Raw genomic sequence first — 12,906 nt, 5'->3', positions numbered from 1 at the left:
TTCACCCCCCTCTACCCCTGCCCTTCACCCCCCCTACTACCCCTGCTCTTCACCCCCCCTAACCCTGACCTTCACCCACCCCTACCCTTCACCCACCCCTACCCCTGCCCTTCACCCCCCCTACCCCTGCCCTTCACCCCCCCTACCCCTGCCCTTCACCCCCCCCACGCCTGCCCTTTGACTGACGCACGCACACACTCTGACTGACGCACTCACACACCCTGACTGACGCACGCACACACCCTGACTGACGCACGCACACACCCTGACTGACGCACGCACACACACCCTTACTGGCGTACGCACACAAACCCTGACTGGCGCACGCACACAAACCCTGACTGGCGCACGCACACAAACCCTGACAGCCGCACGCACACACCCTGACTGACGCACGCACACACCCTGACTGACGCACGCACACACCCTGACTGACGCACGCACACACACTGACGCACGAACACACTGACTGACTGACGCACGCACACACACACACACACTGACTGATTGACGCACTGACTGACACACACACATACATACTGACGCACGCACACAACCTCTCACAGCCGCATGCACACAACCCCTCACAGCCACACGCACACATACAGACTGACGCGCGCACACACACACACACACACTGACTGCTGCACACACACCCACTGACTGCTGCACACACACACACTGACTGCTGCACACACACACACACTGACTGCTGCACACACACACACACTGACACACACACACACACACACACACACACACTGACACAAACAAACACACACACACACACACACTGACACACACACACACACACACTGACTGACACACACACACACACACACACACACTGACTGACGCACGCGCGCACACCCCCACGCGCACACACACAGACTGACGCGCGCGCGCACACACACAATGAATGGTACACACACACACACACATACACTGACACACACACACACTGACACTGACACACACACACACTGACACTGACACACACACACACACACACTGACACACACACACACACACACTGACACACACACTGACTGACACACACTGACTGACACACACACACACACTGACTGACACACACACACACTTACTGACGTGCGCGCGCGCACACCCCCACACCCACACACTGACTGAATGACTGACTGACTGCCGCACGCACACACTGACTGACTGAGGCACACACACACGCACACACTGACTGTGTGTGTGTGCGTCAGTCAGTCTGTGTGTGTGTTTGTGTTTCTGCGTCAGACTCACTGACGCGCGCGCACACACACTGACTGACTGACGCACACACAATGACTGACGCACACACACTGCATGAAGCTGTAAAGGAGGGAGGGGGGGAACTGGATTGATGTGAATGGGGGACAAACAGAGAGAGGGGGAGGGGTGAGGAGAGAGAGAGGAGCGGGAACATTACATCCCGGGCAACGCCGGGTCTCTCAGCTAGTATAAAATAAACGTAAAGAGAGGGTGCATACCATTCAATGATGGATACAAAAAAAGCAACAACAGGACAGTCACTCTTATACTCCCAGAAAGTGAATATATATATCATTTACGTGAATCACTATCCGTATTTGAAGTGTGTGTGTATATAAATATATATATACATACAAATGAGCATACAGTAATATTTCCATTTGCTATTTGCCTTGCTATGGAGGGTTTTTGTCACTTTTTTACTCACATAACTTCACATATACATACATATATAATATATAATATATATTATATATATATATATATATATATATATATATATATATATATATATATATATATATATATATATGCAGTGGAAGTGTATTGTGTGTATTTACCTACACACTCACTCCACATTTCAGTAACATACATATACATCTAAATAATATTCACATATACACGTTTGCTATAAATGGAATTATTACAATTTTACGTTATATACACGTGCAATGAATGGAATAAACACTGTAATAAGTTTGAAATCGCCTATCCGAGCTGCTATGCATGGCTGATCCCTTTTCTCCAGCTTCCTTGAATGTACTACTGTATGAGGAAGATCATGTGACCAGATGCTAGTGCACGTTTAGAGAGAGGGAGGGCAGTGCTGACAAAGGGGTGTGCCTGGGTTTGTGACAGGCCATGAGGGGGCAGTGCCTTAGCAAATGCTTGTTAAAATAGAATACAAGAAAATTGGTCTTTCAAAGTTGTTTTTTTAAAAACAGAAAATGCTAAAAGTATTATTTCTTACTACAGAACTGATTTATTAAAAAAAACACACATGCAGGATATAGACTGAACTGCAGCTTTAACCTATTGAAGTACAGTACCAATACTACATTCTCCACTTTTTTTCTTATTGTTAAATATAAAGCTTGTGACAATGTATAATTCTATATCCTTACCTACGCTGGTAATTGATTTTTGCTCCGGTTATAAATCTGCAAATATCCCGATTTTGCAACTAAAATAATGGTTGCCTTCCTGTTCCAATGAATCCTTCAGTCGGTGTAACTCAGCAGCTACAATGTATCTGGATATATTAGTAAGGCAACATTGACTATTGTTACAGTTTACAGCTGAAACTGGTGGTGGTAATATTGGCAACAAATTATCACAAACAGGAAAGTGTTATAAATATATTATTGCACTGCATGGGAGGTGGGCTAAAACCTGCTACAGAAATAAAAGAATGCTCAGTACAGTATATTAAAACACATTTAAAATGGCATTTATAGTTGAAGGAAAAAAACATTACAGTACTCTTTTTTTTATAAAAACGATTTCACATTTTACTGCTTTGGCACGGTCCTAAGTTCACTGTCATAATAGGAGGGACTGCCTCTTAAGGCCGCGCGTATAGTTCCCGCGACGGTGACATGTGACGTCACCCGTCGCCGTCAGCGAAAGTTGTATTTCGGTTTGCGGTGGCGTCGCGGGCTACCAGGCCATTGATTGGTTCAGGGGCTGTCACGAGGCCACAGCCCCTGAAAAATCAAATATTGCCGGCTTCAAAAAATCGCGTTGCCATGTTGCGTCGCGCTTACTATAAGCACACGTGGTGGCGACAATGCATTTGTTTTCGGGCGACGTTGCGTCACCGTCACTATAAGCACGGCCTTAAGGAGCACTCCGGGCGACACTATTAGAGATATAGAGATAGATAGATAGATAGATAGATAGATAGATAGATAGGATAGATAGAGAGAGAGAGAGAGATTTAAAGCAGGCTGTCTCCGGAACTGAACCGCATTGATTTTTGCTCCGGGGACTCCATGCTATTACCAAAAGGATGTGCGCCACTTTCTATAAGACATCAATCTTAGCAAGCTCAAAACCCAGACCCACAATATTATGTATTTGTGTCAATTGGAGTGACACTGGCACCTCAATTATCCAATACCACAATTTATTTAGTACATTACTACTGTATATGTTTTTTCTTCTCATAACTTTGGGTTATTTCGTTCAATCTTTTGGACAAAACATGCTAAGCCGGCAACCATACCACGGTACTGACCCGATCTGCAGGTACAACACTACCAATTTTATACAATGTCTTTTGTATTTCTATAAAGTGAATGCAGCGACCTAACAATTATGTCGCCGAGGTGCCATTTTTTGTAAAAGAATGGCCTTTCACCAGTCCATTGGTCTGGTGGCATCAGAGTGCCACTGGACATCAGTCCTTGAAAGTCTTGATACTTTCAACAGCAATCACAGGAACGCCATTGATCTCCTCCCCGGCTGACAAACAGAAGTGTAGGTGCGGACAGCTCCCAAATCAGCCCCTATAAATACAAGCATTTGCCCATAACGTAACCTGGTGCGTCATAAAGCACGGTAGAGTTTAAAGCAGGGGTGGGCAACTCCAGTCCTCAAGGGTCACAACAGGGCAGGTTTTAATTAATCTTTTTGATAGTCCACACCTACCTGAAAACTTCAGCTTCAAAAAAGGTATCTTTTACTGCCTTACATAGTAACCAGAAGCAACAGCGTATTACTTTTCTTCAATTCATGCAACAATATATAGGTGCAACCTTTACTTTAACAGAACAGTCCCAGATGGAGTATCCACAACAATGCTAATGAGCATCAGGGGGCTCCACGGTGTGCAAGATCCTTTTAAAAAAGTGTTACAAACTCAGATACTTACAGTATCTAAAATACTGAACATATGGGCCCAGCAACATAGCTGCCTTATTTGAAATGAAAAAAAAGAAAAAAAGAAAAGGAAATATTTTACTTCCAGAATTTGGGGGGCGGGGGGGTGAGTTTATCCCTGGGAAGAGGCATACGGTATTTCTTAAACTGAACCTAGAAGTCTGGATTTACAAAAATGGACGTTTTTAGAGAAAGTAGGACAGTGATCCAAACTCTGTAAAACAGAGGAGCTGCCAAATACTGCAAGGAAGTTTCCAAGAGGGATCCTATACTGAACCTCAGGGGTGGCCAACCCCAGTCCTAAAGGTCCACCAACAGTCAATGACTGAGCCACTTGGGCTGAAGCAGGGATACCCTTAAAACCTTACCTGTTTGTGGCCCTTGAGGACCGGAGTTGCCCAAACCTGGATTAAATGTGCAGTTTCACTTAAAACCAAGATGAACTAATAGCAATAATCTGTTTTGTTTAATTAGTTAAATCATATTTTAAACAAAATCAGACAAGCAGAACTGCATTTAACCAGAAGGCTTTGTGATGTAAATGTAAAAAAAAAAGTTAGTCAATCTTTAAATATACGATCAAAGGGAATAGCTGGCAGCGCTAGTTAATAGGGTAAACCTACAAGACTGATGCCTTACAGGAGCAATCCAAGAGCTGTGTTTTCTTTTATTTTTGACATAGGATTGAAGCAAGGGGTCTCTGGAGCTAACTCCCATTCATTTCTGCACCGGTGACCCCTTAGTTCCAGAGATACTTACGTCCTATGGGGGGGGGGGGGGGGGGAGAGTGCTGGCACCTCTTCTGTTTAAAGGTCCTGGTCATGTGCAGTCACCGGTTCTTACTGGCTCCCAGGATGTGGGAGCACCGCCATTATATGAACCCTGGTAGCCGAGCCAGATCTGTTACTGGCACCCCCTACAGAGGTAAGTATCACAGGAAGCAGGGTGTCCCCAGGGCTGAAATTAATGGGGTTCAGCCCCGGCAACCCCCTGCTTCAATCCTTGGATTGGATTGCTTCTTTAAAAGAATTTAAAACTGATATTGATGTTGTTTGGATACTTTTGTGAATGTTCTAAATGGAGAGATTTAGGAATGGTTTTCTTTCCCTTTTATAGACTACTAGCTGAGAGACCCGGCGTTGCCCGGGATATAATTTGGGGGGGGGCGTACGACAGGGTTAGGCTTCCCCCCCCCCCTTGACAGCTAGGTGGGTGACTGAGTTGACTGAGTGTGTGGGTGACTGGGTGACTGACTGAATGGGTGACTGACTGAATGGGTGACTGGGTGACTGAATGGGTGGGTAACTGAGTGGGTGACTGAGTGGGTGGATGACTGAGTGGGTGGGTGGGTGACTGGGTGAAAGTGGGTGACTGGGTGAAAGTGACTGGGTGGGTGACTGGGTGGGTGTGTGGGTGACTGAGTGGGTGACTGGGTGTGTGGGTGACTGAGTGGGTGACTGGGTGGGTGTGTGGGTGGGTGACTGAGTGGGTGACTGAGTGAGTGGGTGGGTGAGTGAGTGGGTGGGTGACTGAGTGGGTGGGTGACTAAGTGAGTTTTTGGGTGACTAAGTGAGTGGGTGGGTGACTGAGTGGGTGGGTGACTGAGTGGGTGGGTGACTGAGTGGGTGGGTGACTGAGTGAGTGACTGAGTGGGTGACTGAGTGAGTGGGTGGGTGGGTGACTGGGTGGGTGAAAGTGACTGGGTGGGTGTGTGGGTGACTGGGTGACAGTGCGTGGGTGGGAGACGGTGTGTGACTTACCTTGACCCCGTGGCATCTGGCTGGGGCAGGAGGTGAGTTCGGGAAGCTGGGGGGGGGCAAGAGTGGCAGGAGTCCCGCGCCGCGCTTCCCCTCTCCGGTAGCGTCACACGTGATGGGGAGTCCCGCGCCGCGCTTCCCCTCTCCGGTAGCGGCGCACGTGAGGGGGAGTCCCGCGCCGCGCTTCCCCTCTCCGGTAGCGGCGCACGTGAGGGGGAGTCCCGCGCCGCGCTTCCCCTCTCCGGTAGCGGCGCACGTGATGGGGAGTCCCGCGACGCTTCCCCTCTCCGGTAGCGGCGCACGTGATGGGGAGTCCCGCGCCGCTTCCCCTCTCCGGTAGCGGCGTACGTGATGGGGAGTCCCGCGCCGCTTCCCCTCTCCGGTAGCGGCGCACGTGATGGGGAGTCCCGCGCCGCTTCCCCTCTCCGGTAGCGGCGCACGTGAGGGGGAGAGCAGGAGGGCCGCGCCGTGAGGGGGGAGGAGCCTGGAGTTTGCTGCTGAGCAGCAGGGCCGCGCTTCCTCCGCGGCGCACGGTGAGGGTGATGGTGCGGCTGGGGATGTTGCGGAGCGTGGGGATTTGGGTGAGGGGGGAGAGAGTGAGGGGCACCGGGAGAGTGAGGGGCACCGGGAGAGGAGGGGCACCGGGAGAGGAGGGGGGGGGTGTGGAAGGTGAGCTGCGGTCCAACTGACGGGGGAGAGTGTGTGTCCCTGTGTGTGTGTGTCCCTGTGTGTGTGTGTCCCTGTGTGTGTGTGTCCCTGTGTGTCCTTTGGCCCGTCACTCCGCCTCAGGCCAATGAGAGGTGTGCGGGGGCGGACCAAGGGACCAATGAGATTTCCCCTAGGGACACCGGACATCCAGGCAGGCAGGCTGGCATGCATGCATGCAGGCAGGCAGGCAAACATACAGTGCTTTCACTAATATAGTATAAGATTTGACAGGGAAGCAATGTGCATAATAATATCACCCCAATGAAGAAACAAAGCAAACAATATCACCTGCCTATAAGAACTTCAGGCGTCCTCAAGTTATTTCAAATACATAAATGTCTGATGTTTTTAAAGGCATCAACAAGGTATTACCCATGCAACAGATTATTTGTATTTGCTCACTTTGGTCCCAGATGGGAATATGAGAGAGACAGAGAGACAGAGAGACAGAGAGACAGAGAGACAGAGAGACAGAGAGACAGAGAGACAGAGAGACAGAGAGACAGAGAGACAGAGAGACAGAGAGACAGAGAGACAGAGACACAGAGACACAGAGAGACAGAGACACAGAGAGACAGAATATTTTTTTACACATTTTTTATTTTTAAAGAAACTACAATATCTTAAATTCCTTTATACCAGCAACCGGGGGTCCATGAAGGATCCCCTCGGTTTAGGTCAATTTTTTAAACTATATTTGGGGTGGGGGCATCGCTGCCTTAACTCTTTCACTGCCAGAGGGGCAGCAATTTCAGGAATTTTAAGTTCAAATACTAAAAAGGTGTGTTATTAGATAATTTTACAGCAAGAGAGTAGTTAGAAAAGGGTCATGACCAAATTGTCTGGAAAGCACCTATAAGGTGCAAAGTCATCTTCCCCCTTGTTCAGGAAGATGTACAGTAAGCATCCTTTAAGTCAGCGGGGCGCAAAGTGGGGGGGCGTGCCACAGTTACAGAGGCCCCACGCTTCCCAGAAGGTGTTTAAAATAAATGTTGGGGATCGCGTGAGGCCTCTGTAACTTTACTTACCTGGCCTTTCAATGACACGTCTCCATGGCAACCAGAAGTCAAATGATGCTGAGCGATCACATGACATCACATGATCCCGCGACGTCCTTTGATGCCAGAGCCGTGCATGCAGGGTGGGGGGGGGAAGGCAAATACTCTCTACCCAGCATTAAAAATAATGGTTTGCTTCTTTTTCCCCATTGTGAAATCCTTGCGCTGTGGCAGTATTTGCATTCTCGATATAGCATTGGGTGAAAATGTGCTCCAGGGAAATTAAAATGGCTGCTGCTCACCTTAAAACAGCAATTGCCATGGTAACAAATGCCAAACGGGTTTTTTCGATCGAAACGGCGTCTGGTGCCATCTGGGAGCTGGGTCCTGGTCATGTCACTCCAAGAGCAATCACATGACTGAAAGTGCAAAAGATTGGACCACGCCATTGTCAAGACTAAACTGCTACAGCGCCAAATGGGGCCCATCCAATAGTGCTTGCACTGGGGCCAACCGGTCACTAGTTCTGCCTCTGGCACTACCGCACAAGGGTCCATGCGATATATCCCAGTTTAATGAATAACTCCTAAGGCAGTGGTTTTCAACTTTTTTTTACTTTGGTTAAGGAACCCTAAAATTATATTGTGAAATTTTGCTGAACCCCGACCCTCTCTAATAGTGCATCTAAGGTCAGACGCACTGTAAATTATTCTCTAAATTATTTTCAAATGACCTGAAAATTGCAGGGAACCCTTTAGGGATGCCCGGGGAACCCAAGGCTTCCCAGGAACCCCTGTTGAAAAACACTGTCCTAATATATCAAAGTACTTTGCTCTGATTCTGCACCGTGTGCAATTTAGGGAGTGTCAATAGGGAAGAGTTACATGACACATTGTATAATTGAATACATCAAATATTGCGTCTGTGCAGCATTTTTCTCCCCATTTCAGTGCTTAAAACAAAAGCAGGTCTCAGGTAGAACAAACCTCCCGGGATAAAAATAAAACAAAAAACAATGCAGATTTAAGAAACGTAAGTAGTCTATTAAAAATAAGAACATTGGACCTGCTACTCTGGATTTCTTTTTTCACTGGGAGCAAAACTGTGTACAGTGTGTTAAAGCTAACATGTCTTTGCCTTTATATATTTTCCTTTATACATAGCCCCACAAATGCTTTACAATTATACTCCATGCTGCCATATCTGGAATAAATCCCAGCAATATGCTGTATTTCTGGGGCTCTAGTATAATTGGATCTCTCCAAAGGGCATTAAGGATCAACGGTATTATCCAATTACCGGTAGATGTTGCAAAACAGGGAGGCAACGTCATTTGACCAAGATTACACCGAGATAGACAGACATAGCAGTAACTGAACCCAAATGCTTTTTGTATTCATGACCAAACACTATAACCACTGAGCCACACCCTCTACCCATTAATCTTTGATTTATCAACAGTCAGGACAAATAAACCATGTACAGTATAATGACAGTAATAGTGTTTTCATGGTAGGTAACTCACACCCAGTAAATGTTTCATCCAAGAAAAAAAAGGGTATATTACAAAGATTCTACTCAATATAATAGAGTGTAGGATTTAAACAGAAACAATGCTAGCACAGCTACAAAATAAAAAAGCTAGGGAGGGCATAATAGGATCAAAATTGACTTAACCTGCAAGGGACATTCATGAAACATTCATTAGGAGACAGGGACAGTACACATGAAGAATAATACATTTCTGTTGGAAAGAGGCGTTCCAGCTGCTGAATCTAGTAGTCATAACACGGCCTATTCTCAATCAATCCATCTAATAATGCTTTTGTGATTGTATCCCACTAAAATTAGACTGTACAGTCACTGTAACCAGTTCCCCACACTATTTGCAATCAGTTCTGTATTTAGCTTTGAATATACATTATTTTGTTATTTTACTGCCTCTGATTTCCTATTGTGCAGCTATGAATATTACATTGGCGCTTTTTAAATAGACCAGTCAGAATAATAACAATGGGTGGTAAAATGATGCCGTTTTCCACCAAGCACAATGAAACCCCACAAAACAGGAAATATCACATGCAAACAGCAGTGAGGGAGGGTACAAAGGACTCCTAGGCAGACAGCTTCCAGTACTCATAGCGGAGAATTCACATATAGCACCAGCCAGGCTTTAGGAGACCCACAGGGACAAGGTTACAAAAGCAGTAGCTCTTATCTTTCACTGATCACATACTCCAGGAGACAAAGTGTTTAGGAATGAGAGGGAGATTATCAGGAGCGAAACATGAGCCATGCTTATTAATTACAAATAATTGCAAGATATGCATTTTCTCAAAGAAATGGTTAACCAGAAACATAATCCCAGCAGGAGGCAATTTTATGAGCCCGGTGTAACTCAAATGACTTGTGTTGACAGCACTAACATGCAAAATGCTTCAGTAAAAAACAGCACTCAACCCCTGTCTGACCTCTCCCCCTCACCCAACTCTTTCTCTGTCCCAAGGGAGTCTTCAGTTGTCTTTTATTTAGGATGCAGGTCTATATAATGTTTTATGGGTGGAAATTATGTGAGCAATGGTTTTTAAAGACAAAAGTTAAAGTAAAGACTTTTTAAAATCATTTTATCCATGAAATGTTTGGACAAGCAACGCAAGATTGAGGTGGGCTTAACTGTCCTCGTCTCTTTCTTGTCCGGTCCTTTCCTTGGTTGGTTCAAAGGAAAAGATGCACATGAATGTTATTAATTATTACTTAGTGTAGTAAACTTTATTAACCCCCTTTAGTGCCAGAAAGGACAATCATAGCACACAAGGTTCTTATTAAAACCAAGGATTTCGCCTGTAAGGAAAACCAGCTTCTCAAACAGTAAGTCAGATCCTTCTGCAGTGTATACACAAACCAGTGTGTTTCACAAACTGTATGCCTGTGACCCCAGGGTCATATCAATGACAGAGCAAATCTGTGAAACTGTGACACGGGGTGAGGGGATGTGTCAACACTACTTTAGGCAACTGAGTTGACACACTGGGGCAGATACACACACCACTACTGAGGAGGGGCAATGACATTGAAATTATAACGTAAGACCAACCAATAGACAGCCATAACTATGAACCCCTTTTGTACCCATGCGTTGCAGTCCCGTATGGCAGTATGGGGTCTACAAATCAAACCCTCAAAAACAGATAAGGGGGTGATGAAATCAATGACTTATCTAAATCCACCACGCATACAAACTATCATAGGGCACTACAAAATATCTTTTTACACATGTCATCATCACACAGAAGATATGAACTCATGATAACCCACCCATCCCCAATTCAAAACGCAGACCTCACTATACTCAGAGCATGAGAACAAGTTGTGATAACCCAAATCCAGAATCTCATTTAAGATCACACATCAGACAGATGACAATGCCTTAATGGTAACCCAACTCTTCAATGACTCATCATTTAAAAATAGACAACACACTAACAGTACACCACAATGATGGTAGCCCAACTCCTGAATGACTTACATAAAAATCAGACCTCCCTATACACAGAGTATAACATACAGATGAGAACACCCAGTGGTAACACAATTCCTGGATGTTTCATTGTTTAAATCAGACAAGCACACACGATTTTGATACTACCTGATTGTAACCCAAGTCATACACTTGCACATCAGCTATTTCAAGTCTGCATGTGGAGCCTGATCATTCCCATGGGAAATATACAAGGAACAAAAAAGGGGCCGATAGCACTATAGTGCTCTAGACTACAAATTAAGTGGTTAGGTGTATGGAAATAATGGAATAATAGCCAAAAGAGAGGATCACCAGCACTCCCAAAAATGCAAAGTAATCATTAATAATGAAAAAAGGGAAAAACAAGTGTATTTACATAATGTGTTAAGATCAGAAAATTCCACAAAAGAATGTTACAAGACAATGTCAGTCTTATAGCACATATAATATATATATATATATATATATATATATATATATATATATATATATATATACATATATATATACATTATACATATATATCACAGAGTGTTCTCATCAGCCGAAGAAAACCTCACAAAACAGAAGAGCAAAAACCAGTTCAGAGCTCCACAGGACACAACAGTCTCTATTACAAGAATCAGGGGGAAAAAATCATGATTGTATATGGCAGAAATGTGATCAGCCGCCTGTGTTCCATATAGAGCGAGCTCTGCTACACACATGCTGATAGTTACAGACGAGGCACAGGAGGAACGCATAAATAAAACCAGTAGCAAAAAAACAAGAGGTGCTGAATAGAAAACACTGACACGGGCATTCAGAAAAACATTGCTATCGAACAATATCATCTCTCTGTATATACAGATGTACCGGGGGGGGGGGGGGTGGTATCAAGTCAAAAGGGCCCTTCTGGCCGGTTCCCGCCACCCTTGAGAGAACTAAATGAAAATAACACCTTAATCAAGGGCCAGGGCAGGTTACTAGGTGTAAAGTCAAAATGGCAATCATTAAACAGCTCGGTGTGTGGATACCTGCAGTGTGAGTGCTTGTCGCGAGGTCCTCCTGTGTCTGCAGGCCTCATGTTATGCTTCCAACGGAGATTTTTTTTTTTTTTTCCAGTGTACTTGCATGATGACATCAACACAGAACTACGGAGAAGCAGAGGGGACAACATGTTACCATAGAGATCGTATACACATCTCTCTACTGTAGGTGCTGAGAGGTCGGGCTGGAGTCTGGGTTGTGAATGCAGAGGCTTTGGGGTTCTGAGCAGCCAGTTTCCCAGGTTTCTTGCTGCAGCACCAGCCATTCACTGGCTGTCAGCCTCTTAAAGTTAAAGCACAACAAACCTGCAGAGTCTTTTAAGTCCTATTTATCTGCAAGTTCAATGCACAAAGTGGTAAAATCAAGTCAATTACTATCAGAAAGCAATGAAATCTGTTGCAGCACGTTGGCCCATTCAAAGATACAGCAGGGCCCCGCTCAAACATCGGGTTCCGTTCCAGGCCGCCGCCGCCGCCGCCGCCGCCGCCGTAAAGCGCAATTCGCCGTAAAGCGGGGCCCTACTGTACTGTATTGTACCTTTGCAAACAGAGATGCAGAGCTGTAAACCGACTGTTTCGCTGACAAATGGCATCTGACAAGGAGTTGCGCACGGACTAAAACTGTTGTTTAGTGACAGACGGATACTCAGCTGCTGAGTGCGTCATGCCGAAAATCGCCGGAAAAACGGAACAAGCACTGAACCTAATGAATATGGGTATACATTGGGAAA

At 45.6% G+C, this 12,906-nt stretch overlaps 1 protein-coding gene across 4 annotated transcripts in view; it reads right to left on the bottom strand.

Annotated features, from left to right (window-relative positions):
* The window catches only part of SESTD1 (SEC14 and spectrin domain containing 1), a 151,251-nt gene extending 138,990 nt beyond the window's left edge, over positions 1 to 12,261 (bottom strand). For all 4 annotated transcript variants that reach the window (XM_075608930.1, XM_075608932.1, XM_075608931.1 and 1 more), the window contains exon 1: positions 12,164 to 12,261. The gene's annotated coding sequence lies outside the window, so the exon portion shown is untranslated. The remainder of the gene's footprint in view (positions 1 to 12,163) is intronic.
* Between the last annotated feature and the right edge of the window lie 645 nt (positions 12,262 to 12,906).

The sequence above is a fragment of the Ascaphus truei genome, chromosome 7 (genome assembly GCF_040206685.1).
Source record: "Ascaphus truei isolate aAscTru1 chromosome 7, aAscTru1.hap1, whole genome shotgun sequence".
Lineage (NCBI taxonomy): Eukaryota > Metazoa > Chordata > Amphibia > Anura > Ascaphidae > Ascaphus > Ascaphus truei.
Note: the sequence above shows the minus strand (reverse complement) of the source record. Positions and strands in the feature narration are given on the sequence as shown.